At 37.4% G+C, this 26,687-nt stretch overlaps 1 pseudogene; it reads left to right on the plus strand.

Annotated features, from left to right (window-relative positions):
• Positions 1 to 2,034: 2,034 nt before the first annotated feature.
• Positions 2,035 to 26,687, plus strand: part of LOC149205338 (thaumatin-like protein pseudogene) — an 89,069-nt pseudogene continuing 64,416 nt past the window's right edge.

Genomic DNA, 26,687 nt, shown 5'->3' on the forward strand with positions numbered 1-26,687 from the left:
ATTTTGATCAAGATCATATTCAACCACATGTAGCTCAAACTATATTCAAGAGGGGAGGGACTGAATCTTGGCCTAATTCAAAAATATAATTGCAAAGTTTACTTGTCCCAGAACAAATGTCTTTCTTCACAAAAAAATTGGCTACTTCACGAGGGTAACTCCATTCTTTTCAAACTTAGAACAAACTTGACTTTTCCTCCCTTTCTATCTTGATTATCTCTGAGATATACATCCTTCTTAGGTTCATTAAACTGCTCTTTGATCTGTGAGTCCACTCTAATGTATGTGGACCATTTTCTACAGCCTCTACATCAAAACACAAATATTATGTGATTTTTGTTGATGACTTTTCTAGAAATGTTGGATCTTCTTCATGCGGAAGAAAGATGAAGTTTTCTATAAAAAAAATTGAATTTAAAGCATTGGTTGAAAAGGAGACTGGGAAGAAACTGAAATCCCGAAGAAGTGATAATGGAGAAGAATTTGTTTCTAGCACCTTCAAGGACTTTTGTGCCAAAGAGGGTATTAGAAGAGAACTAATAGTGCCCCATAACCCATAACAAAATGGGTTGGACGAAAGGAAAAATAGAAACATAGTGGGAGAAGCAAGAGCCATGTTGCATGATCAAGGGTTTCCATTACACCTTATGGGTAAAAGCATGCAACACGTCAATTTATTTACAGAACAAGAGCCCTCATAGAATACTTGGCATAATCACACCCGAAGAATCATCTTTCTCTAAGAGGAAGCTAGATGTATCTCATTTCATAATTTTTGGAGCTATTATGTATTGTCATGTCTCAAAGGATAGCAGGAAGAAACTTGAGCCTACAACTGAGTTGGGAGTCTTTGTATGATACACAAAGGCACCACATAACTACATGGTGTATTTTCCCTCATTCAAGGTGGGAGTAGTGAGGAGAGATGTCAAATTTGATGAGGATATGGATATGATATGTTCTCTAGAGTGAGAGTTGGGTATCCCACAAGAGAAGGAGCCCCATGCAAAGCTTCAGGATGTTGTGGATCATCCACAAGTGGAGGAGCAGACAAGAGGCTGAGTGGAGGCACCCACTCAACCAAAATCTTGAAAAGAGGGGAGGAAGAGAACCAGAGAAGTTGACAGATTGGTACAGGATGCACAAGAGCATGTGGGAGCTCTTAAATCTCAGCGCATGGAGAGGAGGTCACAAGAAATTTACACTGGGTATATGGCTCTCATGACATAACTCATTGAGTCAGAGCCTTCTTCATTTGAGGAAGCAATTTCTCAACTAGTGTGGATTGATGCCATGGTGGAGGAGTATGACTCCATCATGAAGAACAATTTATGGGAGGTGGTGTCGAGACCAGAGAACAAGCCAACGGTTGGTTTTAGATGGATCTAAAAAGTCAAGTATGCAACTAATGGGAGCATCGAGAAGTACAAGGCCATATTTGTGGCCAAAGGCTTCTCTCAGGTAGAGGGAGTGGACTATGAGGAAACATTTGCACCAGTGGCAAGATATTCCTCAATCAGGACCATTCTAGAATTAGTTGTGAAGATGGGGTGGGAGATCCATTAGATGGATGTGAAGGCTGCCTTTCTGAATGGTGTTGTGGAGGAGGAAATTTATATAGAGAAACCAAAGGGATTTGATACATATGAAAGGGAGACACATGTATGTAGACTTAGGAGAGCCTTGTATGGTCTCAAACAGGCGCCACGAGCATGGTACACTAAGATTGACACATATCTTAGTGGATTAGGCTTCACCAAAAATGAAGCAGATGTTAGTCTCTATCACATTGTGGTAGATGTCAAGTGTCTTATCTTGGTTTTGTATGTTGATGACTTGATACTTACAGGGGATGAGTAGTTGATCCGCTCTTGCAAAGAGGACCTTGTAAGAGAATTTGATATGAAGGACATGGGCTTGATGCATTACTTCCTTGGGCTGAAAGTATGGTAGGGTGATGGTGAGTTTTTTTTTAGTTAGGGGAAGTATGCCTATGAAATACTTCAAATATTTCACGTAGATAACTGCAAGCCTATGGGCACACCTCTAGCTACAAACTGGAGGAAGGAGAGTGCTTCTTCAGGAGAGGCAGTAGATGCTACCGTCTACAAACAACTTGTGGGATCCTTGATGTATATGGTGAACACAAGGCCCGACATATACTATGAAGTTAATCAGTTGAGTCAATCCATGGTGAATCCTATTGTTGACGGTGATGGATCTGCCAAGATTCATGGGGTCTCCCTGATATGAAGTCCCAATTAGACCTTACTCCATTTGGAGTAGGAGCCCCATCCGAAGTACGACCTGGTAGTCGAAATATTGTGTTTTAGTGTTATTCTTTGGCTACAGTAATGCACAGAATGATGTATTCATGACTTTTGGTGAAACAAGTGTATAGCTTTGTCAAGGGTCAAGTGCAACGCATGAAAGGTTCTAACATGATGAACGAACAGTGAGTGGGCCCCTTAAAAGCCTGTAATAGTACGCAACTTAAAAGGAACACGCGATAATAAAAAGGGATCATAAGTTAGTCTGCAAAATAGTTCACAAGTTAACCATGATGGAAATATACAACAACACGCATTCAACAAGATTCATACTAATGCAAACGAAATAGTTCATAAGCATTAGCGTAAATGAAATAACATATATTGCAAACATAACAAGAATAGTCCTACTATATTCACAACATATGCATAAAAACATGTCGGCTCTGAGCTTTTATTAAAGTGAAAGTCCTAAGCATACATATACAATTGACGAACCACTAGACCCAATAGTGGAACATGAAGCCAACACCTACTCCTCCAAAGAAAGATACTCCCTCTATGCTACGGAGAAGCCAAGGCTCTCAACAAAACTCCCAAGCTTCTGATCCTAAGCCAAAATCCATTTACATGACTAATGAGGGTATATTTATAACAAAAGGGGTGACTATTCATCTCCCTTTATGACTCTTTAACTTCCCTCATGAATGTTTGACTTCCTTCAACCATGACCTTTAGACTTCATTACAAAATGACTCTTCACATTCCACAATTGACACTTGGAATTTCACTTACAATTAATTGCAAAAAAATATTACAATATCACTCATACCCATGTAAGACAAAATTGGGTAGAGTCAACTAGACAACCTAATAAGACAAAACAAGTTAAGCTTGAGTTTGGGGAAACTCTAGCTCAACCACTTCAACTTGTAGTTTCTCAGTCACATAATGGTGCCAAGATTTGTATTGTACGATGACTTCCCCAAACTGTGCAATGGGATCAGGCTAGAAGTGGGCTCTAGCCTCCACTGCATTCGAGTACACTGATTTGGAATCGGTACGAATTTCCTTCTTCAGTAGGAGCAACATAGTGTTGATTTGGACAGGGCCACTAATGTACTTCTGCATATTATTTTTGTTCACCTCTAGATCTTCCTTGGTGGCAATCTGCCTGATCTGGTCCAAGTATTCTTCAACCTCCTGCTTGACCTTATTCCTATGTTTGGCCTCAGTGAGTGAGGCAATTGAAGGGGTCTTGTGTGATTTCACCATGAAATCCACCCTAGTGTATAATTGTGCATATGAGGCCTAAATGTTGGCAATGAATGAGGCGAGTTGTTTGTTACTATAGATGATCATTTGAACTTGTGCTTTCTCCAACTCTTCTTTTTTCCTTGTTTTCTTTACCAATTTGGATGGTGACCCTTTATGTTGCATTGACCACTCATGCACGACAGTGATGGTTGTATGGACAACCTTGAGGGATTTAGCATTATCTTTGCACTTTTTTGCATGTCATTCAAGTGGACAACTGCTTTATGCACGGTGACAAGCTCCTCATAAAGGCTCTGCATGGTTTTTCCCAATGTCGATACTTCACCAAGTATGGGTGCCTTCAATGCTTCCAGATAGACCTATGCAGGAGTTTATTTCCTGACCTTGCTTTGAGCTACTCAATGTGTGGCCTTGCAACCTACAAGTTATTTTCCATATGTCTATTCTCAACCATGAGATACTCCATGTTTAACTTGGTAGTACCTGTGAAGGCCAAGTTGGCTGCAGCAATGGCTTCTAGATTTCTACCAGTATCTGTCACAATCACCCTTTCTCTAATGAATGCAGGAGATGTAAGATCATCCGGAAAGTGTTTCTTTCTCACTTGTACAATCTTCTTTTGAAGCTCATTGTAAGTTATATTGTACGTATCCATGATCGAACCATCATCAAGAGGAATAATTTCCTCTTCTTCACTTGGAGCTTACTCTGTTATCAGAGGAGGGGGAGCTGAGTGCTCAGCATAATATCAACATCTTGGTTTAGCAGCTCTGGTTCCACCTCCATGTCCTGAATTACAATCAGTTCTTTAATTTCACGAGCAAGTTCCTTCTCCTACAATTGTTTACTTTCTTCTTCTAGTAGCTAGTTTTGCTCTTGTTCTTCAGCTTGTTCTATGTTGCTTCTTCTTCTTCTACTCTCTGCCTTTCTTCTTCTTGTTGTTTATGCATTTCTTCTTCTAATGTTTTTTGCTCTTGTTCTTCCTTCTGCTTCAATTATTCTTCCTGCTTCCTCTATCTCCTCCTCTTTTCTGCTATTATGGTTTCTTTTAGCATGATTGGATATGCTTTTATCTTGTGGCTCTACTCTTCTACTAAACTATGTGTAACCTTCCTCTTAACCTTTTCGCGCACTCGGTTGTGCCTTCCTACTAGTTCTGCCTTTAGAGTGACTTCCCTATGAGGAGTAACTTATGATGCTCCTACAAAGCTGACTGGTTCTTGGGACTTGGAGGCATTGTAACAATTCTTTATCTTTTCCTCCTCAAGCCTATAAAATTTCCCGCTTGGCCATTAGAAATGAATCCTCACATAGTGTTTGTTACAAACATTCCTAGGATCATACGGATTGAAGTCCAAAAGACCGAATGCAAATTTATCTATCTCCTTGCCTTCGGTGTTTGCAACTTTCAAATTCTTGATCTCGTACAATATGATTTGCAAAGGAAGAACAAGCCAAGGTGCTTTCTTCTTCTTATGCAAAACTTCTAATTACCCTGTGGAAAGATTATAAGAAACTTCTTGCATGACCAACTTGTCAGCCACATACCTCGGTAGAATATGTAGAGAATTTTTTTTTGCCAAACACTTTGAGGAAAGTGCCATCCAATGAGGCAAACCAATCTACTAATTCTGTCGTTGCTTCCATTACCTCAGTGGACATGCAAGGTGGCTCTTCCTAAAAGATTAACTTGTACAATGGAATAAGGAAGTGATTAGATAATATTTCCATTACTCCCTTGTAGTTGCACTCCGAAAGCAGCTTGCAGTAAATGTGCATGATAGTTTCTCTTGGTGACCAGGCCCAATTCATGCCAGGAAATGAATTCTTTACACATTTTGCATCCAACAAATAAGTAGACATGTATAATTTGGCTTGTTTACCCTTAGGAGGGTTCTTAGCATTAGTCACATGAATTACCAATTGTTGATCCAACAAATCCAACAAGTTGAATGGTTTTTCTTCAATCACAACCTGATTATGCAAGAATGCCCAGCCTTCTGGAAAGGTCTTAGTATTGCTTTGACCACAGATCCAAAAACATAAGACTATCAAGTATTGATAAGCCTTCTTGAGAGATTTGGTCTTATAAGTGTTGCTAGGTGTTTGGAAAAAATTGGAAGGCTCTGTCACCCAACCTTTGATGACTCTTTGTGCTCAGGTAGATAGTGACTACATAAAAGTGGGAATCCATGTGTGATTATGGCATCGGTAAATGATACATAAGTTGGTCATTGTGTGTTAGAAAAGAGGCAAGCCTTTGTCCACTGACACTACTAATAGTCATGGTCTTGTTATCCATATGTGACAGTATCCAGCTGACAATGTCTACACATGGAAAAACCGAGTACCTGCATGCAATCTTATGTAATCCTGACCTTTGGACATTGATGTAAGCATGTAAATCTTCAAGATCTACTTTGAAGCTTTTTGATAAGAATACCTCATTCACCTTCTTCCATGTAATGTATGACTCTTTCTCTACAAACAATTGAGTGTCTGAGACAACTACCAAGTTCACTGGAGTACCCTCAACTGCCTCTCCAGTGTTGCTTTCTGTAGTGTCCTTTGAGATAGATCTCTAGGGAGCCATAGTGACAGTAACTGATTAAGAGAAGTGCTCAAATATTGCAGTACCTATAAGAGAGAAATGCACTCATGGAAAACATGAATTATCTCAAGGAAAATGACTCACAAAGAAATATCAAGGCAACAACCACAAGACTGAGAGGGAAAATTATGCAATTCTTGGGTTGAGGGAAGAGACTTGCCTCATGAACTGTGCATTGCGCAATCTCAAAATTCGAGGGAGAGGCTTGAGGCTTGTGATTGCGTAATGCACAGTCTCAACCTGGGAAAACTGAGGGAAAGACTATGCATTGCACAGTCTCAGTGGCCAAGGGTTAGGCTTGAGCCCTGACACTACGCAATGTGTAGTTGGGCAAGCCAGGGATTGTGCATTATGCAATATCAAAGGCCAAGCTTGAGGCTTGAGCCCTGGAGTTGCGAAATGTGCAGTTGAACATGGCAATTGCTGGCCAAGTAAAGGGAAGATCTTCCTGGGAGGACATGGGAAAGTGGCAGATCTGAGTGATAGTGCAAGTAAGAGTGCAAATATGACTAAGGGAAATATATATTGGTGAAAATCAAGTGTAGAAGATCAACATGCAAAAGGAAAAACAACATGCATAGGGAGTCGTTGAAATGGCGAGCACTGATGGGTAAAAACAAGAAGTGGATGCAACACTTGTACAAAGCGAACGATGGACCAAACCAACACTTGTACAAGCTAATATAAGTTAAAATTCCATCAACTATGAAAAATAAATAAGCAAAACAACACTCACAAAAGTGAAATGACAAAAAGCGACAGAAAGAGAGACAAAATACGACAAAAGCAAAACTCACCTGGAAAAACGTTGCAAACTTCCACCAAAGGCTCCTTAATCTCCTTAGGAAATATAGAGCTCCAAGGTCGAATGTGCAAATGAGATCTAGGGGCGTTTTTCTGTATATATTTAGGCGAGCCATGGTTTATGGCGTGCATGCATAAAATCAAGGAAAACACAACACTTGGTGGAAATTAAAAAATAGAAACTTGTGCCACTCTTTGGGAAATTAATTATCCACTCCCGATTTTCTAGGGATTGCTTTTTCACTTTTTTCTCTTTTATTTTTCGTGAAACTGGCCATTCACACTTCTAAGAAGGATTGCACAAATCCCAACCACAAGGGACTGGGCAACTCCTTGGCTCAATGAATTGCGCAGTTTTTTAGGGCGGGGAAGCTTTTGCACAATTTATGAGCTCAAGGCTAGCCTGCCTCTCTGGATTGTGCAATTCAAATCCTCAAGGTTGGCCTACCTTCCAAGATTGTGTAATTTTTTAAGGGAAGACCGAAAAAGATGTAAAGTTAAGACAAGAGAGGGCTTGTGTTTGAAAAGGTTCAGACTGGGATCAAAACAAGACATCACAAGCACTACATGAAATGGTAAGTCTTAACATAGCATGAATACTTCACTAAAATGAATGATGAGCTCCTGTGAGCAGAAGGGAGGCTCAAAAATCAAAGCATGGGCAAAATTTTGGAGGGTGGTTGTAGCAGCTACAACACCTACCAAGTTGTAGCAGAAGGCAACAAAGCAAGTGTTGAGGTACCTCAGAGGCACAATCAAGTATGGTTTATGGTACAGGAGGGAAAAGGGAGTGAAGCTCCAAGGATTCACTGACACAAATTTGGTAGGGATTCCATTAGACAGGAAAAGTACTTCAGGTGCTATCTTTAGTGTTGGGTCTACAACTATTTCCTATTATAGTAGGAAACAGAGGTCTATGGCACTCAACTCAGAAAAGGTTGAATACATGGTTGTAATTTAAGCAGCACGTAAAGCCATATGGATAAGGAAAATACTTTGGGTCTTTTCAGTCAGCAAATGGATCTGACAATGTTTTATTGTGATAATCTTACTTGTATTAAACTCTTTGAGAATCCAGTATTTCATAACAGGTCCAAGCACATTGATATCAAGTACCATCACTTGCGGGATTGTGTGCAGAGGAGAATCATGATGCTACAATACATTACAACTGAGGAGTAGGATGATGATATATTGACAGAGGCATTGCCAAGAGGCATTTTTTAATTCCACAGATGCGAGATAGGGGTGGTGCAAAATCCCTTTCTTAGTTAGAGGGAATGTTAGAAATTGTAGCAAGAAAAGCTAAATTTGACTTATGCCTTAGTCAAATTTAGTAATTTGATTTTCCACATCAACAAGATGACTTGGATTGCAGTTAACTTGTGTGACATGGCTTTGTCTACTAGTTAGCTCAGTAAATGCGAGTTATAGGCTAGAAGTAGAGTTATGCATTTGATGATTGTGAAAATTTAGCAATCTAGTTCAGTTATTTACAGTTGACTCAATTAACTGAGCTCAAGTACCTAGTTGAGTCAGTTGAGTAGTAGAACTATTGTTAACTCAGTGATATCTTAGTTAAACTAGTCAATCAGCTAAAAATAGCCCAAACATGCATGGAATTCAAATTGCCTAGTTGGAGTGGAGGAAAAGGCACATTGTAATTATCAATTGTATACTAGTTGAGTGTATAGGATTGGCAATTAAGTAAGTGAATCATTCCTTGGGAATTGTGCAAGAAAATAGAAGAAAATCCTATCTTTTAGGAGCTAATTTCCTCCGGGATTGCGCAACGAAATAGGAGCTAGATGGAGCCTTGAATTGGCTATGTGTTGGCCAAATCAGGACAGTTAGCAAGAGAACAGGTTTATAGTGCAGGGTGTGCTTCAGAGTCGAAGCAAGACATTGTAATATTTTCTCATTCTCATTTTATTAATGAAAAGCAGTGAATGGCTTTTTCCCATTTGGGTTCCCCTATAAATCACTATTTTTTTGTGGTGTTTAATGGTTGCATGTCATTGCACGTGTTTTTAAATAGTGATTTCCATTCCGTATAATAGTAGAGGAAATTTGTAATCTCTTGATTTCAATTCGATTTCATCAGTAGTATAAAATTTCTATTAATTTTTACATTTTATTAGGTTTCACTTTTAGATAAATGTGATAACCTATATTAAACTCTTTGTGAATTCTCTTTAAATCTGCATAGCTTTTTTGTTGATCTCGAGTTGTCTTTAGATTATGTTTAACTATTTCCTCCATTTCTTTCGGTGTATGTAATATCCCTCCCCTTAATAATAAATAATAAATAATAAAAATAATAAATAATAATACAAAAATAATAATTAATAATAATTAATAATAAAAATAATGAATAATAATAAATAAATCACTTAATAATAAATAATAAAAATAATAAATCATAACTGTTAAATAATAAATGATATTAAAAATTATATAAAAAGAAATAAATAAAAAATAACAAAAAAATAAAAAACAGTAATAACCATATTAAAGCTCTAAATAAGAATAAATAGAAATAAAACAAGAAAACTATCAAAAAGAAGGAAATAAAACAAGAAAGCTAAAAATCAAAAGAAAAGTAAAAAAATAAAACAAGAAAAAAGTTGCATGCAGACACATGGAGTGTGTGCATGTGGTTCCCCTTCCAATGTTTTGTTCTATTTAATAGATGGTGAGGAGGATGGGAGGTATTCTATCATTCCGAGATTCTATCTTTCATCCTCTTGGGAGAATGAGAAAATTTGTAGCCGCAACATGTAGAGCCACATTATGTGAGTGATGATAAGTCACAACTAGAGTAGAAAGCTTAAAGTCTTAGCCACACTCGAAAGTTTTCTTTGTCAATAAAACAATTGAATTTTTTTATTTTTTTTTGTGAGTATCATAGATTACAACTTTAAAAAAAAAAATCCAAATTTGGTTGAGGTGTTATATATATATATATATATATATATATATATATATATATATATATATATATATATATATATATATATATTAAATATTATGAAGTTAATATTTCAGTGGAGATGAAAATATTTGAATAAGAAATGAAAAATGAGATATTCATGTAAACGTTTAGTGTATTTAATGTACATTTTGTAATAAATATAAATATGGATTTCAGAGTTATTATAATAGGATTTTAGTTTGAATTTAGTTTTATGATAAAATTTGATATAGAAAAGAATGAAACTCATAAACTAAATAGTTTATGATATGATATGAGTTGGATTGGGGTTTTGAAGTAATGCTTTAAATGAAGGATTGATTTACACAGAATTATTAATGGATTTGGTTCGAGGGGTGTGAAGTTAATGGTAGTGGATTGGAATTTTAATTTTAAATTTTGATGGCTAGTTTAAGGGTTGTGTTATTAGTAAGAGATAATATTTATTAGATTTTTGCTAATATTATCAAAAAATGTAGTTTCCTTTACGAAATAATCGTATATGACATGAATGTGACCTATAGATGTATATGAATAATTGAGGAGAATGGTGTTTATGAAACCATTGTGAAAAATTAAGATGTATTGATGTAATAAGAGCATATTACTAGGGTATATTAAAAGTGAATGGGGTAGAATGCTACAATGGGACATGTGACAAAAAGTTAAATCTTAATTAAAATAAGTGGCGATAAGGTAAGTCTTGGAGTCGGATTCTATGACTTGTACAACCCATTAGAATATAAAAACAGGTAATTAGACATGATTTTGATGAGAGGTAATGATGTATATGTGGTGCTTATTTATTGATTTGTTATGATAATGATATTGAATGCTCAAGATGGATATGATATGCATAGGGATCATGAGGTTATGATGTGATGTATAGTGATACGTGGTTCATTTATTATGTGAAGTCATGATATGTCTTTGATGCAAATATGTTGATGTTCTAACTTATGATGGTATTTCATGAGGTGAAGCATGTGATAGTTGCATACAAATTTATGACATGCATGAGCATGCAATTCGTTATTATTCATAATGTTGCAGTTAACAATGATGAATGTTACATAATGACATGCAAGACTTGGCATGTGGATTATTTTCTATGATACTATGATGGTATAGCTAATGCATTGGTTGCATGTTGAGGTGTGATGATTGACAGGACTCCACAAATAGGCCGAGAGGGCCAGTTTATTTGATGATCTCGTGTGAGCCCATACGCACGAGGGAGAATAAGTAACACCATATGGGCTGTGGACAAACTCAATCAACACTACATATGCCAGTGGTTCCTTTGTCTTGTGTATAGCTCTTGATGGATAGCTCTAGAAGAGCTATGAGACCATCTTGAGGAGGCCACGTGCCTGATGTTCTAGGCTAGGTGCCTAGTATTGGATTGGGATGCCGAAGTCTGGAAGGGATGTAAAGGACTTCGATGCCTGGGGCTGTGTGCCTTAGTAGTTGTGGAGGGAGTGGGCCAGCCTTGCGAGATGCCCGGGGTCATTGAGTACCAGACCGGATGCCTGCCTTGGGGCAGATGAGGTCTGAGTCAGGCGCGAGCCTTAGGGCCAGCCTTGGACTAGGATACAGACTGGGTCAGGCTTATGCCTGGTGCCGAAAGTGGGAAAAAGGACAGAGATTCCTTGAGATTTGCCGGGGTGTTGGGGACTTTCGATGCCTGCTAGTTATACTAGTTCAGCAGAGGGTGTTGGCAACATGAAGCAAATAAAATAATAAATAATAAATAATAAAAACTTAACTTCGGGACGAAGTTCCTTAAAGTGGGAGAGCCCCCAATCAACGTACTACTGCCAGTGCTCCTAAGTCTTAGTATACCATTCTCCCAAGAGAATGAAAGATAGAATCTCGGAATGATAGAATACCTCCCATCCTCCTCACCATCTATTAAATAGAACAAAACATTGGAAGGGGAACCACATGCACACACTCCATGTGTCTGCATGCAACTTTTTTCTTGTTTTATTTCTTTACTTTTCTTTTGATTTTTAGCTTTCTTGTTTTATTTCCTTTTTTTTGATAGTTTTCTTGTTTTATTTCTATTTATTCTTATTTAGAGCTTTAATATGGTTATTACTATTTTTTATTTTTATTTTTATTTTTTATTTATTTCTTTTTATATAATTTTTAATATCATTTATTATTTAATAGTTATGATTTATTATTTTTATTATTTATTATTAAGTGATTTTTATTATTATTATTATTATTATTTTTATTATTATTATTATTATTATTTATTATTATTATTATTTATTATTTATTATTTATTATTTATTATTTATTATTTTTATTATTTATTATTTATTATTAAGGGGAGGGATATTACAGCGTATTCGGTCCTAAAACCAACTTGTCTTCAGGATGATCCCAACTTAAAGACACCTTACACCATCTCCCATACATTAATTCAAAAGGACTCATCTTTAGGGAAGTTTGATAACCATTATTGTAGGCAAATTCAGCTAAATGCAAATAATCTTCCCACTTAGTGGGCCTATCCATAACATACATTCGCAACATGTCCTCTAGGATTTGATTGGTCCTTTTTGTTTGACCATCAGTTTGGGGATGATATGTTGTGCTAAAGTTCAATTTTGTACCCATTCTTTCAAACAAACATTTCCAAAACTTAGAGGTAATTTTTGCATCTTGATATGATATTACAATCTTAGGCATACCTTGTAGTCTAAAAATTTCCTTCATAAATATCTTTGTTATATTAAAGGCTTTGAAAGTACACTTTATAGGTATGAAATGTTTTGCCTTACAAATTTTTTCTACCACAACTATTATAGAGTCATGTTGTTTCCTTGTTTTTGGCATACTAGTGATAAAATCTATGGATATTACCTCCCATTTCCACTATCGAATGGGTAAAGGTTGTAATAATGTAGTCAGATGTTGATGGGAAACGTTAACCTGATGAAATTCTAAACGTTTACTACATATTATGTTATTTTTTACTTCATATTAGGCCAATAGAAGTGTTTTCATAGCATGGTTATTAGCTTTTGATAACCACGATATATTGTTGTAGGATTTTTATGTAACTCATCAAGAATAAACAATTTTATGTTTTGATTGTTAGGCATATAAATTCTATCTCTATACATCAACTGATCATCTTCATTAACTGAAAAAGCATTTCCTTCCTCATCTTGAGAATCCGATTTTGAATTTTCTCCTTGATTTTAACATATTCTTCCTCAAAATCTGTAATTTTCTTTACTTTTTCAATCAATTTTGTTTGCCAACTACTTGTAGAAATAGTACAAATCTAGTTTATTTTCCTGCTAAGAGCATCTCCTATTTTCTTTTCTTTTCCCTTAATGTGTATTATTTCAAAATCATACTCACTAAGGAATGCCAACCACCGTTCTTGCTTATAATTTAAGTGTAGTTGGTCAAATAGATATTTAAGGTTAATATTATCAGTTTATGTGTGTTATTTCAAAATCATACTCACTAAGGAATGTCTACCATCGTTCTTGCTTAGAATTTAAGTGTGGTTGGTCAAAGAGATATTTAAGGCTGATATTATCAGTTTTTAGCTTAAATCTCCTCCCTATAATGATCTGAATTGGATCCTAAACACTCACTAAGTTTTCATAAACTCGTTCAAATTATGCCAAACAGATTCAAGTCTTAGAAAGATCATGTTATCAGAAGGAATCCTCGTGACAATTGCAATTGTGATCAGCGTGGAGAAATGAGGACCATTGGTCGAGCGCACAGACCGTTGGCCCATGGTAACGCGCGTTGGCGCAAATTGGCAAAACCGGAGGCTAATTCAAGAAACGGGGGTGGTTTCTAATATGCGATTAGTGCTAAAGCATTAATCGCGTATCGCAGGGTGTCCCCCTCAGTGAAGGAAAGCCCTGAAGTGCCTGGACCCGAAATGGCTATGAAATGCAGAAAATTAATTAATTCGGTTCCATGGATTCCACAAAACCGGCAAGATATCAGAAGGTCTCGAGGCGGTAAGCAATTTCGACCAAGTCCCACCTGATGCCACACATTGAGTGACACGCGTCTGGCGGAACAGAGAGAAGACTGCTCACATCGGATGGGTAAACATCATCCTACTTACTCTCCCGATATAAATGATGACCGTAGGATCAGGGGGGCCCAAATCAACGGTGAAGGCGCATCCCGATAAATGACCGGATTTGACAAAGATAAAGCAAGATTACATGGGATTTGAAGTCCGATGTGGACGATGAGTTGGCAGAAGATTCGTGTTTCGCGGGCATCTTGGAGCAAACGGAAATAACGGTCGTTCAAATGTGTCCAAGGAACCTGACACACTCACCCATTGTAGAATAGGTGGCCACCTCCTTGTGAAGCGTTACCCAGTGATGATGACATAGAACAGGGGAGTTTGAACGGACAGAGGCACGAAAACCAGAACGCTGAGAAGCAGAAATGAACCGATGGAAAGTAGACTGGATTTAAAGCCATAAACTGACAGAAGCATAGGACACACACACACACACAGGAGTTAGTTAGACGCAGAAAGCTAAGAGCAGAGAACAGAGAGAAGAAGTCGAGCTGACCTGAAGGCAGCATCAAGCCAGAAAAATCCAGAGAGAGTCAGAGAGTCTGTGCACTCCAGAGAAAGCTTGAGAGGTTCAAGCGAGCTCCTCGGCATAAGCCTATCATGTATGAGTTTCATATTGGGCTCATACTACTGTGACCAGTAGAGGTCAAGCATTAGTAAGGAGAGTCTATGTAGTCCAATTCCTATTGATTCATATATGTTGAGTGAGACTCAAATTAAGCTTACTGTTGTAAAGAAACTCTGCTTTGAAAACATAATAGAGAGGCCACCACTGAAGGTTGGACCAGGGGACGTAGCTCAGGAGTATTGGGTGAACTCTTTATTAAACTTGTTGTATTACATGTTTTTCTGTTATGTTTTCTCTAACTACCTCAGTGTCTATGTATTTTTGAATCTTATCGATCCATTGCATAAAGTAACATAGGCACATCCATGCACATGAGTCTGTAATACCTTTAATTCTTTGTCCTGGATAAATTCTAAATCAAGTGGTATCAGAGCTCTAGGTTACTAAGGTTAGACAAGCTTGTGCTATTTTTTGTTGTTGAATGCTAACTAGATCAAAGCTTAAATTAAGAGGAGAGTTGGTTGAAGCTAACCGTGAAATTGGAAGAGTCCACTCTAAGAAGAAAATGTCAGAAGAAAACCCCTTGGAACCAGACTCCCAGTTCACGGATGGTTTCCTGACCATGAAAGCCATGGTGGAGGAAATGTATAGAGAATTTAAGAAAGGTAGAGTTGAAGATTCATCAAACTCCAAACAAGATAAAGGAGCAGAATAATCTCTCCTCCATGACCACTCTAAAGGCAAAGGGAAAGAAGAAAAACTTCCCACACCTCCTAGTAGCCCTGAAAACAAAAAGAAATATATTTGATTAAATTAGATGTTAAATTTGATTTACTGATATATGATGGAGAGTTGAATGCAGAGAAGTTGGATAATTGGATTAGACAGATTGATGTTTATTGCAGAGTGCAGAGCATCGATTCAGACAAGAGTAAGATTCAGCTGGCCAGCCTACACCTTGGAGGCACTGCCTTGGTATGGTGGGAAGGCAGGACGTAAGCTGACATGAAGAAACATGGTAAAATTCTTTCTGTCTGGAGTGAATTTGTTTCTGCAATCAAAAAGCAATTCTATCCACTAGCCTATATGCAGCAAGCCATGATGAGTTGGAAAACTCTTCGCCAATTAAAAGGGAAAAGTGTACAAAGTTACACTCAAGAATTTAGGAAAAGAGCTTTGATTCTAGGAATTTCTTTAGACTCACCTGAAACTCTGTTGAAGTATATAGGTGGTCTAGACAGCTACTTAAGGCACACTATTCTCATGTTTAATCCCACTAGCATAGATTAGGTATCTGTTCAGGCTACACATCTAGAGGCTAGAGGAAAGAATGTGAACCCAAAAGTTGGGGGATCATCAAAACCCACTGCAATCAAAAGCAAGGAATACAGAAAACAGAAATGGAAAGAGAGGGAGGCCAATACTGTACAAAAGACCAAGTCTTCATGCACTCACTGTAAGAAGGATGGGCATGATGATGAACACTACTGGATCCTGCATCCGGAGCTGAGACCCAAGAAATTCGAGGGCAAGAAGAAGAACACTGTTGTAGACGTTCAAAAGGATTTGGGGTCAGAATCAGGAGATGAAACAACAATCGCAACCACAGGTATAAAAGGTAAAAACTCTAAAGCATCTACTAGTAATTCTGCACAATCTACTGATAATGAAAAAAATGAGAGGAAAAGACGTGAGCTTTTTCATATTCGAATTATTTCCAAGCATCCAAATATTGATACTTTGTTTGATAGTGGCTCACAAGTAAATTTCATTTCTGAAGCAATTGTAAAGAAGTTGGGATTACTAACCACACCTCACAAAAAGCCATATCCATTAGGTTGGTTATGTGACAAAGCACAGCTACAAGTGACTAGACAATGTAAACTTAGGTTTTCTTTTGGGTCAGTGTTTGTAGATGAGGTTGAGTTAGATATAATTCCTTTGGATATATGTGGAATTGTTTTAGGAAGACCTTACTTGTATGATAGAAAAGTTATTTTCTATAGAGCTGAGAACAAGTATCAACTCGTTAAAGATGGAATCGAATATATTGTAAGAGCTCATAAACTCAAGAATAATTATACTTTCATAAACTCGGGGTAGATGAAAAGAATTGTAAATTCATGCAAACAATTTTACTGATGACTGTAAAGGAAAAGAAACCTGATAAGACCAATGTATTTGAGGGCTGTGATGCTAAACAACAAGCTGATTTAGAAAAAGTTGTTCCAGAATATGATATACTATTTCAAGAACCTAAAGGTCTACCACCCAAAAAGGAAATAGTACATGATATTAATTTGCAGCAAGAAGCTCCATTGCCTAACATCGAAATGTACAGGTTGTCCGCTTTAGGGAATGCAGAAATCAAGAAGCATGTACAGGAGTTGCTTGAGAAGGGGTTCATTAGCCCTTGCACATCACCATGTGGGTCTCCAATTGTCTTGGTGAGAAAGAAAGATGGCTTATGGAGAATGTGCATTGATTACCGAGCACTGAATAAGATAACGATCGAAAATCGTTATCCCCTTCCTCGAATAGATGATCTATTGGATCAATTAAAGGAAGTTGTTTGTTTTTCCAAGATGGACTTGCATGGTGGCTATCATTAGGTCAGAGTTGCAGAGAAAGATGCATGGAATGCTGCTTTCAAAACAAAGCAGGGATTGTATGAGTGGTTGGTTATGCCTTTTGGCTTAACTAATGCTCCTGCTACTTTCATGAGAGTAATGAATGATGTACTCAGACCTTTTCTTGATGATTTTGTCATTGTATATTTGGATGACATTCTTATATTCAATAAAACATGGGAAGAACATTTAAAGCATGTTACGCATACTCTAGATGTTTTGAAAAAACAAAATCTTTATGTTAAGCTCTTAAAAATTGAATTTGGCAAAACATCTTTGAATTATTTGGGTCATATTGTCAGGGGTGGTGAATTGAATATAGATCCATCTAAGGATGCAGTCATTGTAAACTGACCTAAACCCAAATCTGCTACAGAATTTAGAAGCTCTTAGGAGCAGCACAGTATTGGAGAATGTTTATTTCTAACTTTTCCTTAATTGCAACTCCCTTACATGCTTTAACAGGATTGAAAATGTGTTTCAGTGGGGAGGAAAACAGCAGAAAGCCTTCGACACCTTGAAAGAAAAGATTAGTACAACACCAGTACTAGCACTGCCCGATCTTCAAAGACCATTTGAGATTGAAACGGATGCCAGTGACTATGCCATGGGAGCAGTGTTGATGCAACACGGTAGACCCATATGTTATCATTCTGAGACATTTAATTCTGCAGTAGTTAACTATCCCACATATGATAAAGAATTATATGCATTAGTACTGAGTGTGAAAAAGTGGAAACATTACTTAATGGGAAAAGAGACAATTATACATACTGATCATCAACCACTTCAATATTTACCCTCCCAAACTAAGTTGCAGCAATCAAGACATTATAGATGGATGGGTTTTCTACAACAGTTTCATCTAGTCATTAGGTATAAAAAGGGCATACACAATAAAGTTGCAGATATGTTGTTCAGGCCAGTCATTAATGCATCCACTATACTTAAGCATAATTCAGTATTGCATGAAATCTACATTGAACAGTATGCTCAAGATATAGATTTTAAATATGTATATGCAACTTTAAGTCATGGCAAACAAGTAGAAGAATTGGATTATCATGTTAAGGACCAGCGCTTGTATCATTTTGGGAAGCTATACATTCCACAAACTGAAAGAATAAAGATAATTTGAGAGGCACACACTTTTCTAATACCAGGTCACTTTGGTGTAAGTAAAACAATTGCACAACTACAAAGATTTTGTTATTGGCTAAAAATGAATGAGACAGTTTCTAGATATGCAAGAGGGTGTACCATGTGTGCTAAAAGCAAGCCCAACAATAGAAAACTAGGCTTGTACACTCCACTACCAGTTCCTTCTCATCCTTGGGAAAGTGTTTCCATGGACTTTGTTGGAGGACTGCCTAAATCTAGGAAAGGTCGTGACTATTTATATGTTGTTGTGGATAGGTTCAGCAAAATGTGTATTTTAATACCTTGTAACAAATATATTACAGCTGAACAAACTGCAAAGTTGTTCTTTCAGCGTGTATGGGTTCATTTTGGATTACCCACTTCCATTATATTTGATCGAGATACCCAATTTGTTGGGAAATTTTGGTCAAGTTTGTGGGAATTGATGGACACCAGGCTGAAGAAGAGCACAACTTTTTATCTGCAAACAGATGGCCAAACAAAAGTAGTCAACAGGATAGTGATCCAGTTGCTTAGAGGCTATTGCAGCAAGCATCCCAGGCTTTGGGATGAACACTTATGTTATGTGTAGCATGCTTACAACTGAGCTAAACATTCTTCTACACAGAGATTTCCTTTTGAGACTTGCTTTTGTTTCACACCAAGTTCTCCCTTGGAGTTTGTCTTTGGTAATGACATAGCGGTTGATGGACATAGTGATGTGGACAAGGCAACCAAGTTCATCGAACAAATCCAAGAGATTCACCAAGCAGTACAGGAACAGTTGGAAAAGAGCCAAGCCAAGTATAATGCAAGGCATGACAAGCATCGGATGGAGCATAGTTTCCAAGTTCGGGATCAATTCCGGTTGTATATCAACAAAGACAGAATGCAAGCTGAAGGTAAGAAGCTGAAGCCAATAAGGTATGGAACTTTCAAGATACTTAAGAAAATTGGTGAGAATTATTTTCGCCTTGATTTACCACCGTACATGCACATCTACTCAATTGTTCATGCAAATAGCTTGAGATTATTTGAACCTTCATTAATTGAAGATCCTACAGAGTAGAGTCAATTTCCTTCTATTGATGATTTGTTGCCTGAATATCTTAATGAATTGCAGGAAGATACAATTTTGGATAGGAAGCTGAGAACTACATGCAGAGGGGATGTTGAGTACCTCAGGATTGGACTCAAAGGTTAAAAACCAAGCAGTGCAAAATGGATAGAAATTGGGCAAGCGAGGAATCAGTACCCTCACTTGATTGATGCTTAAAAATAAAATTTTGGTGGTCCAAAATCTTTTTTAGTGGGAATGTCGTGATCCGAATTGGATCCTAAACACTCTCTAAGTTTTCATAAACTCATTCAAATTATGCCAAACAGATTAAAGTCTTAGAAAGATCACGTTATCAAAAGGAATCCTCGTGACAGCTGCAATTGTGATCAGCGCGGAGCAACGAGGACCCTCGGTCGAGCACACAGACCGTTGGCCCATGGTAACGCGCGCTGGCACAAATTGGCAAAACCAGAGGCTAATTCAAGAAACGGGGGTGGTTTCTGATACGCGATTAGCGCTAAAGGGCGTCCCCCTCAGTGAAGGAAAGCCTCGAAGTGCCCAGACCTGAAATGGCTATGAAATGGATACAACAAAACCGGCAGGATATCGGAAGGCCTCGAGGCAGTAAGCAGTTTCGACCAAGTCCCGCTCGATGCCACACATTGAGTGACACGCGTCCAGCGAAAGAGAGAGACAACCATTCACATCGGATGGGTAAATTTTATCCTACTTACCCGCCCAATATGAATGACGACCATAGCATCTGGGGGGCCCAAATCAACTGTTATGAAACCAGCTCACAAAAAGATAGAAAAGATAGATCAACGCCTTAGAATTCAGCCTCTTCGAGGGGGCAACCTCCTTTACATTACACAAATGAATGATTCTTTGATGATTCAAATGACAAAACCTCCTTTCTATATATAGGAGTCTAAGGATTCACAATATAACCCAGCCGACCTAACAATAATAATATAAAGGCACAAAAATAACAATAGAGGGATTATATGGGGCACAGTAATAACAATATGGGGACAATAGGGGCCCAACAATATTAATAAGGGATACACCTACAATAGTAATGGGGTAATCACTAGTATTATAGGGACCTGACATACCCCTCTCCTTAAAAAAAGTGTTGTCCTCAACGCTTGAGTAGTTCTGGATGCTTCTATATAAAATTCTCATCCTCCCATGTAGAATCTTTAGCGGGTAAGTTCTTCCACTTGATGAGATACTCCGAAATTGATCGATTTCGTAGCTGTCGAGTTCTTGTTTCTGTGACTGGTTCCGGTTCCAATATAATTTTTCCTTCCTCGTCAAGTTCTAGCAATATTGTTTGAACTGGCAGCTTGTCACCTATAACCTTCTTTAAACATGAAACATCGAAAACTGGGTGCACTCGAGAAGCTGCAGGAAGCTCCAATTTGTATGCCATAGTACCAATCCTTTGCAACACCTTGTATGGACCATAATACTTTGGTGATAATTTGTTATCCTTCTTAGCTTGCTTGAGGGACATTTGTTTATATGGTTGTAGCCGTAGGAATACCCAATCACCTACATCAAAACTTCTTTCGCTGCGATGTTGATCTGCCTGTTGTTTCATTCTATTCTGCGCCAACACGAGGTTATCCTTTAAGAGTTGTAGGACTTGTTGTTGATGCTCGATGTGATGTCCCACTCCTTGAACCTTAGAATTTTCTATTAAATATGATGTGATGGATGGTGGTTGATATCCATAAACTGCCATAAATGGGGTCATTTTTGTTGCTATATGGAAGGAAGTGTTATACCACCATTCAGCCAGAGGCAACCATTTGACCCATTGTGTCTGTTTATCACATACAAAGCAACAAAGATATCCTTCCAAACATTTGTTTACTATCTCAGTTTGCCCATCAGGTTGAGGATGATAAGATGAGCTATAAGCTAACTGAGTACCGAGACAAGAAAATACTTTTGTCCAGAAATTTCCAGTGAAAATGGGATCTCTGTCACTTACAATAATCTTTGGGTTTCCATGTAGCTTTTGAATTGTTTCCATAAATGTAGTAGAAATTGTACTGGCTTTAAATGGATGTGATAATGCACAAAAGTGTGCATACTTGGTAAGTCTGTCAACTACCACCATTATGACACTCTTTCTCTCAGACTTGGGTAAACCTTTGATAAAATCCATTGAAACCTCCTCCCAATGTTGGCTTGGAATGGATAAAGGTTGTAATAGACCCGATGTCTTAATTGTTTCAACTTTATTTTGTTGGCAAACCAAACATTCCACCACAAACTTTTGAATATCCGATTTAAGGCCATCCCAAAAAAATTCCTTCTTAACCCTGTGGTAAGTTTTTAAAAATCCCAAGTGCCCTCCTAAGGGAGAAGTGTGCAATTCCATAAGAATATTTTGTTTGAGTTGGGAATTCTTATAGAGGTATAAGCGATCTTTGTACCATAACGAATCATTTTTCCAGCTAAATGTATCAGATGTACTGGAATCTTGTTGTAACTTTCGATTAAGTGCCCACACTTCTTCATCATTCTTACATTCCTCCCTTGCTTCATTTATCCAATCTGGTTGGATAATAGAAATGGCGCACAACAATGCTTCCACATCCTCATCCTTTCTTGAGAGTGCATCTGCCACCACATTTTGCTTCCCTTTTCTGTAGATGATTTCAAAGTCATAACCCAACATCTTTGTGACCCACTTTCGTTGCTCTTCAGAGGATAATCTTTGTTTTAAAAAGTATTTAAGGCTATCATGATCCGTTTTTACCTTGAAGTGTCTTCCCATTAGGTAGGGTCGTCATTTCTTAAGTGCATGTAGTATTGCCAACATTTCCTTCTCATAAATAGCTTTATGTAAAAACTTTCCCTTGATTGGACGACTTTCAAAAGAAATGGGTCTTTCATCTTGCATTGAAACAGAACCAATTCGATTTCCTAAAGCATCACATTCCACAATAAAGGTTTTTGTGAAATCTGGTGTAGCTAAGACCGGTGCTTGGCACATTGCCACTTTAAGATGTTCGAAGGCCTTTGTTGCTTTTGGAGTCCATGAAAATGCATCTTTCTTCAATAATGTTGTTAGAGGTGCTGCTATTCTCCCATAATTCTTCACAAACTTGCGATAATACCCTGTCAACCCTAGAAATCCTCGCAGATTCTTTATGGATGTGGGGATTTTCCATTCCTTAATGGCTATAATTTTGCTAGGGTCTACCTTAACTCCTCCATGAGATACAATATGACCCAGATATTCCACCTCTTGTACTCCAAAGAAACATTTGGATCTTTTTGCATATAATTGTTTCTCCTCCAATAGTTGTAGCACCCTGTCAACATGTTCAACATGATCCTTCCAAGACTTGTTGTAGATTAGTATATCATCAAAAAATACTAACACAAATTTTCTAAGGAAGGGTTTGAAAATGGAATTCATCAAACCTTGAAATGTAGAAGGTGCATTGGTAAGGCCAAAAGGCATGACCAAAAATTCATAATGACCCTCATGAGTTCTAAATGTTGTTTTCAGAGTTTCTTCAGTCTTCATTCTGATTTGATGATATCCTGAATGAAGATCCAACTTGGTGAAGTAAATTGATCTATGCAATTCATCTAGTAATTCATCAATGACAAGAATGGGAAACTTATTTTTAATAGTGAGCTTGTTGAGCTCCCTATAATCCGAATACATGCGCCATGATCCATCCTTCTTGTGCAACAATACTACTGGAGCAGAGAAAGAACTTTGACTAGGTTGAATTATACCAGCCTCTAGCATTTCTGCAACCATACGTTCAGTTTCACTCTTTTGGGCATATGGATATCTGTACGGCCTAATGTTTGGAGGAACACTTCTTGGAATCAGATGAATAGCATGATCATGATCACGAATAGGTGGGAGACCTTTGGGAGTCTCAAATACCTTGGAATGATTGTCTAAGACTTTTTGGAGATCTGGAGAAATAGATGATTTTGATGTGGAAACATCTAGCAAACATAATTGTGCAATTACACCTCTTTGTTCCTTTTTTAGAATCTTTGTCATACCGTTAGAGTTGATTATCTTTCCCGGTTTCCCTGTAATACCCCTTAATTCAACTTCATTTCCTTCTACAGAAAATTTCATGAAAAGTTATTGAAAATTAAAAGCTATTGTACCCGAGGATTGTAGCCATTGGACTCCTAGTACAACATCAACACCTCCCATTGGAATGGAAAGCATTGGGCTAGTCAATACATATTCTCCCATGGATAGCTTGATATTATGGCACTTTCTAGAGCAATTTATCATTCCTCCATTTGCAACCATCACTTGACACTCTGGTGCTAGATATAGGAAGCAATTCAATTCTTTTGCTACCTTATAATGAATAAAATTGTGGGTACTTCCTGAATCAATCAACACTATTACCTTTTTCTGCTTGATTTGTCCTTCTATCTTGATGGTTTGAGGAGTGGTAATTCCAACCAATGCATTACAACATATGGTCGGATTCATTTCTTCTTTATCTAAGCTTTGTTCCTGGAGTATATCCTCTTCTTTTGACCTTTCTTGCTCCTTTTCTTCTTCCCCTTCACAATCTATGTGGAATAATTTCTTCTTAGCACACTTATGACCTTTAGTGTATTTGCTATCACAACTGTAACAAAGCCCTTTTGCTCTTTTTTCTTCCAATTTTTGTGGTGTCAACCTTATAGGTTATGGAAGACTAGGGGCAACAACACTTCCATCTTTATAGTTGTGAGTGGTATGCTTCCTAGTTGCCATAATTTTGCTTTCCATTTTTCTTGCTAACCTGAATGCCTTCTCTAATGAATCAGGTTGCCAAAGGCGAACATCATGTTGGATATTATCCTTTAAAGTCCCTATGAACACATCAATCCTATGCTCCTCTGGAATATTTTTTACCCTTATGTTCAATTTTTGGAACTCCTCAATGTGCTCCATTATTGAACCCTTTTGTTTAAGACTTATCAATTGGCTAAAAAAAGTGTTGCTTTTTGTATCCTCATAATGTGTTGTCAATTCTTCTGTAAAAATTGCCCAAGTGATAATTTGTTTACGAGATCAAAGCCATTGATACCATACAAACTAATTTGGTTCCAAATATAAAGTTGCAATACGTACCTTTTGTATGTTTTGCACATTATTGAGATCGAAAAATTGCTCCATCTGTAATATCCATGTTGCGGGATCCTTGCCATCAAACTTCCTCATATCGATTTTTGGAATATGATGGGTCTTCGATCCAACATTAGAGTCTATGAAATCATGATTAACATTTCTTTTGTTCGCATCATGAGTTTCCTTTACTACCCTTTCACCATTAGTAAGTATTTCTTGTAGAAAATTTGTCAAACCTATCTTCAAATCTGCCATGCCTGTCTTCAAATCTGTCTTCAAATCTGACTTCAAATCTATCTTCAAATCGTCCATCTTAGCTTCCACACCATTCATCTTAGCTTCCACACCCTTTATCTTAGATTCCATGTCATTTATCTTAGCTTCTGTTAGCTTTTGTGAGAGTGACATTTGTTGCACTTGGTCTTGTAATTTTGATATATCATGTAGTATTTCTTCCTCTTCTTCATGAGTCATGCTAGAGCTTTCAGGTTGCTTACTAGGTGTTTGCATTTTCTTTCCTCGGGGCATCAATTACCAATAATAATGCTCTACTATGCCTTTTGAATTCCTTCAAAATAATTTTTCAAACCAAGCTCAAGCAAAAATTTAAAAAAATCTACACACCTTTTTTTTCACTTTGTAAGAGCTCGATATTGCCTCTGATGTATCTCTGTAATTTTGGATCATCCAGTTCTAAAATCGCAACCTGTAGTAGCCCTCTGTGTCCTCTTTCTAATGCCACCAGTCTGATCCAAATTGGATTCTCCAAGGAAGAGTTATGCCAAATCTCCCACAGTGACCTGATTATAGACTGGTTCAGTAGAGCGAACTTGTATGACGTGCCACGTGTCCCTATTTCAACCTTTGGCTCTGAAGAATATATACAATAAACTAAGTCCATCCTCTTTCTGTACCTTCTTACAAAATTTCAATCCGATGCTCAGAGAGAAAGTTATGACGATTTTCCCCAAGTCACCTGTTTGGAATGTAATTCAGGAGTCTGCGAAAAGACCAACTTCCTCAGATCATATCTTCGTAAATATAGCGTGAAAAGCTCTAAAATTTAGATCCGAGGTTCAGTGCAATTTCGTCTCAAATGGGTTTTTTTTTGCTTCTGAAACTTCGCAAAATAAATAAATAAAATAAAAAAAAAAAAAAAAAAACAAATAAAATAAAATAAATAAATAAAATTAAAATTAAAATTAATTAATTAAATTAAATTTAAAAAAAAATAAAAAAAAATAAATAAATAAATAAATAAAAATTATAGTGGAAATGCCACGTGACCTATTTGGAGCAGCGAAACCCTAGAATCCAAAGCTCTGATACCAAATGTTATGAAATCAGCTCACAAAAAGATAGATAAGATAGATCAACGCCTTAGAATTCAGCCTCTTCGAGGGGGCAACCTCCTTTACATTACACAAATGAATGATTCGAATGACAAAACCTCCTTTCTATATATAGGAATCTAAGGATTTACAATATAACCCAGCAAACCTAACAATAATAATATAAAGGCACAAAAATAACAATAGAGGGATTCTATGGGGCACAGTAATAACAATATGGGGACAATAGGGGCACAATAATATTAATAAGGGATACACTTGCAATAGTAATGGGGTAATCACTAGTATTATAGGGACCTAACATCAACGGCTCGATAAATGATCGGATTTGACAGAGATAAAGCAAGATTACATGGGATTTGGAGTCCGACGTGGACGATGAGTTGGTAGAAGATTCGTGTTTCGCGGGAATCTTGGAGCAAACTGAAATAACAGCCATTCAAATGTGTCCAAGAAACCTAACACACTCACCCGTTGCAGAATAGGTGGCCACCTCCCTATGAAGCATTACCCAGTGATGATGACACAGACAGGGGAGTTCGAACAGATAGAGGCAGGAAAACTAGAACGCCGAGAAGTGGAAACAAACTGACGGAAAGAAGACTGGCTTTAAAGCCATAAACTGATAGAAGCAAAGGACACACACACATAGAGGAGTTAGTTAGACACAGAAAGCTTAGAGCAGAGAACAGAGAGAAGAAGTCGAGCTGACCTGAAGGCAGCATCAAGCCATACAAAGCCAGAGAGAGTCAAAGAGTTTGTGCACTCCAGAGAAA

Source organism: Pinus tabuliformis, chromosome 1_2, assembly GCF_031772625.1.
Source record: "Pinus tabuliformis cultivar Carrire ecotype Pingquan chromosome 1_2, CPIR1, whole genome shotgun sequence".
NCBI lineage: Eukaryota > Viridiplantae > Streptophyta > Pinopsida > Pinales > Pinaceae > Pinus > Pinus tabuliformis.